The sequence below is a fragment of the Bidens hawaiensis genome, unplaced genomic scaffold, assembly GCF_021521415.1.
Source record: "Bidens hawaiensis isolate Kalapana, Puna unplaced genomic scaffold, B.hawaiensis_p1.1 tig00031508_1, whole genome shotgun sequence".
Lineage (NCBI taxonomy): Eukaryota > Viridiplantae > Streptophyta > Magnoliopsida > Asterales > Asteraceae > Bidens > Bidens hawaiensis.
In genome coordinates this window covers 198854-203038 of record NW_027495324.1, presented here as the reverse complement: position 1 = coordinate 203038, position 4185 = coordinate 198854, and positions in this window count along the sequence as shown.

Sequence of the window (4185 nt, the reverse complement as noted above, 5' to 3'; positions counted from 1 at the left end):
AGGCGTAAGCGATTACTTTCTTTCGTTGCATCAATACACATCCCAAGCCGGAATGCGACGCATCGCAAAAGACAACGAAGTCTTCAATACCTTCTAGCAAGGCTAGTATGGGAGCTTGGGTAAGCTTTTGTTTGAGTATATCGAACGCCTCTTGTTTCTTTGTTCCCCATTCATATTTGACGTTCTTTCGAGTCAAGGAGGTTAGGGGGACAGCGATTCGAGAAAAGTTCTCGATGAACCTTCGATAATAGCCGGCCAATCCCAAGAAACTTCGAATCTCGGTTGGCGACTTTGGGATCTCCCATTTCGAGATAGCTTCAATCTTAGCGGGGTCTACTTGAATACTATTAACGTTGATGATGTGACCAATAAATTGCACCTCGTGCAACCAGAACTCGCATTTCGAGAACTTGGCGTACAGTTTCTCGGCCCTAAGAGTTTCAAGTAACGTTCGAAGGTGATTCTCATGATCGGCCTTAGACTTAGAATAAATTAATATGTCGTCGATGAACACGATCACAAACTTATCTAAGTAAGGCTTACAGATACGATTCATCATGTCGATGAACGCAGCCGGCGCATTAGTAAGTCTAAATGGCATAACGGTGAATTCATAATGGTCGTACCTTGTTCGAAACGCGGTCTTTGGAATGTCTTCAAATTGAACCTTAAGTTGGTGATAGCCGGAGCGGAGATTGATCTTGGAAAAGAAGCTAGCACCTTGGAGTTGATCAAACAAATCGTCAATTCGGGGAAGTGGGTATCGGTTCTTGATCGTAACTTTATTGAGGGCTCGGTAGTCTATGCACATTCGCATGGATCCATCCTTCTTCTTGACAAAAAGTATCGACGCTCCCCATGGCGATGAACTTGGTCGTATGAATCCTTTCTCGAGAAGCTCGTCAAGTTGTTTCTTCAGTTCTTTCATCTCGGTTGGTGCGAGGCGATATGGAGCCTTGGCGATCGGAGCAGTGCCGGGAATGAGATCGATTCTAAATTCTACCTCGCGATAAAAGGGAATGCCAGAGAATTCGTCGGGAAAGACATCGGCAAAATTGGAAACTACAGGAATGTCTTTTATTTCCTTGGGTTTAGGTTCTTCGGTGACGTAGGCCATGAATGCTAAGCATCCTTGATTTAAACATTTGTTAACCTTTATCATAGAGATTAGGCTAACTTGGCCAGCGTCCTTATCCCCTTCGATTCGTATGGTACGTTTTTCCGGGGATTGGAGTTCAATGGTCTTGCTATTGCAAAGGATACGGGCATGGTTGTCGGATAACCAATCCATACCCAACACAACATCAAAACCAGGAAGAGTCATAGGTAGCAATTGGATGGGAAAAATGTAACCGGCTAATAAGAATTTTCCGTTTTCTAAAGCTTCGGAGATTTTAACAATTTCACCACTAGCGGTCTCGACGCTTAGAGTTTCATTAAGTTTGATTAAGGGTTCGTTTAATAGACTACAAAACTTATAATCTATAAAAATTAAATTGGCTCCTGAATCAAACAAGACTCTAGCATAGATATTGTTAACAAGAAACGTACCGGTAATGGTTTCCGGTGTGTCGGCCGCTTTCTTCGTATCAAGGACGAACACTCTTGCATTACCCTTCTTGGGCTCATTCTTCTGACCGCTATCACCCGCACCACCAGTCGCGGGCTTATTCTTGGGGTACTCGAAGCTAAGGTGTCCCATCTCCTTGCAGTTGTAGCAAGTCATCTTCTTCTTCCAGCAATCGGCCGTGGCGTGGCCAAATTTATGACATGACTCACAAGGACGGGGAGTTAGATGGCATCGACCCCTATGGTATTTCTTGCAAGTCTTGCATTGTGGGATGCCAGAGTTGAAGCCCGACCTTCGTTGGTCGACTCCCTTACCCTTGAAACGGGTATTTCCATCCTTCCTCGTATCTTGCGTCGACACGACCTTCTTATCTTCTTCTTTATTGCGGATCATTCCGCCCATTAAGTATCCGGCTAATTCCATCGCGGAGTCGGCGGTTTGAGGCAAGTGCGACCTCACCATGTCACGAATTTCCCGCGGTAGCCCCCATATATAGCGTGTAACTTTGCTGGATTCCGGGGTAACCAGCTGGGGCACCAAGCGACAGTACTCATGGAATTTGGTATTATACTCACGAAGGTTCGTTCCGACGACCTTGTGAGCTAGAAATTTGGTTTGGATTTGGTCCGTTTCATGCATCGGACAGAATTTTGACATTAACAGTTCCTTAAACTCGCTCCATGACAACCCATACATTGCCTCCCTTCCTCTACTCATGATTAGCGTATTCCACCACTCTAGCACTTCGCCTTTGAACATCAGGGCGGAGTATTGAATTTTCTCCTCTTCCGAACACTTGCTCGTGATTACAATCGTTTCCATCTCTTCAAGCCACCTAACAGTCGCGATGGCTCCCTTATCGCCGTGGAATTCTTTCGGCCCATAATACTTGAAGTCCTTGAACGTACACCCACCAATCTTAAGCCTCTTAAATTCTTGACGAACGCCTCCATCGGCGTTTGATTCATGTACACTCTCATCTACGTGCGAGGGTCTAGAACGGGGTTTGGAAACAGATTTTCGGGACGGATTAACCGAGTGAGAGTGAGAATGTTTCGTTTGACGAGATTGGGACCTAGCCATGGATCCTTCCCTAACAGCGTCTTTAATCATCTTTTGAATTCGATCCATAAATTTTTCGGGAATTGGATCTTCTTGTTCTTTTTCAGGTCCTTTTCCTTTTTCTTTTTGTTTCTCGGATTCTTTTCGGGAAACCTCAACGTTATTACTTTGTTGAGACATTTATCTTTTTCTTTCTATTCTTTTATATCTGAAATTTATCGAATTTCTTTATTAAACACACATTTATTTCATCATTTGTATATACCATACACGGTATATACAAGGATTATTACAACACACGCTTATATATATACATTCATATCCGATGTATATATATTTTCTTATCCATACAACACATTACAAACAAACTACATTACACACATATATTTGAGCACACACACGCTTCTTCTCTAGAAACACACCATTACTACCATCATTTCAGTCATTCAGAAATTTCTTGACAACCCTAGTCAGTTTGTTGCATTTGTGAAGAAGCTTCTCTCCTATCTTCTTCTTCTTTTTCCCTTCCTCAGCCATCTTCTTCTTTCAGTCATCCGTCTCGTGCAATGCGTGATCAAGGTGTTCCTCGTACGATTGTGGAATGACGTCGGGGTATCCATATTGTGGCGGTGGGTCACGGTAACCCAGCGTCACCATCTCGAAGTGGTTTCTCGGTTCAGGATACGGGACGTAAGTCTGATCAGCTGCAAGGTAGAGGTATGTCTCGGCGGCTTGATTTTGCTCACGAATCTCATCAGCTTGTTCTTGAATTGAAGGAATCCTTCCTTGAAATGGTGGGAAGCTTGATGAAGCTTAGTTCCTTAACTGCTCAAGGTACTGCACATACGGATCGACAGAACCGTAACTTGGATTGTTGGAAGTGGGTGATCCATCAATGGATGTTGATATCTCATTAGGGTTGTCGGGATGCTCTTCTTCCGGTTCGGTTTCTTCCATAGGATCCTCCTCTTCGGAATCCTCCTCTTCTTCCTCCATAGGCTCTTCCTCCTCTTCCATATACTGAGCGGGTTCGTTGATTATCGCAGGCATCTTGAAACTCTCGTAAGGCATCGTCACCCTCATTCTTGGTTTACGAGATTATCCTTCACCATTGTTGGGTTGTGAGTTGACCTCATGAGCGGTAGAGCTTCCAGTATGCCACCTTCGCTGGTCGGAGTGGCACTGCATCCAATCGGAGGATGGGGATTTTGGTTCTTTTTTTATGGGTCGGTTTGAAAGGAAGGTATAGGATGGGTGTGCATTTGGAAAATATCCGGTTGGGTAGTATTGTAGTACTTGTGGTGGTTGGTAGGTGGGAATTTCCGAGGGGTATGCTTGTTGATGCATAGGCATTGAGGGTGGATGATAGCTCGAGTGTCTTGAGGGTTCGATTCTTTGTGGTGGCGGACTATCGGGTAGTTTGATTGGGCATTGTTCAGTCCCGAGGAAGTACACCGGTTTGGGACGTTCAACGTATTGGTCTCGGCTAAAGAAGGACTCAAAGTAATCTTCATCCATGACGTCTTTGGGAACTTGTAGTATTTTCTTGCTCT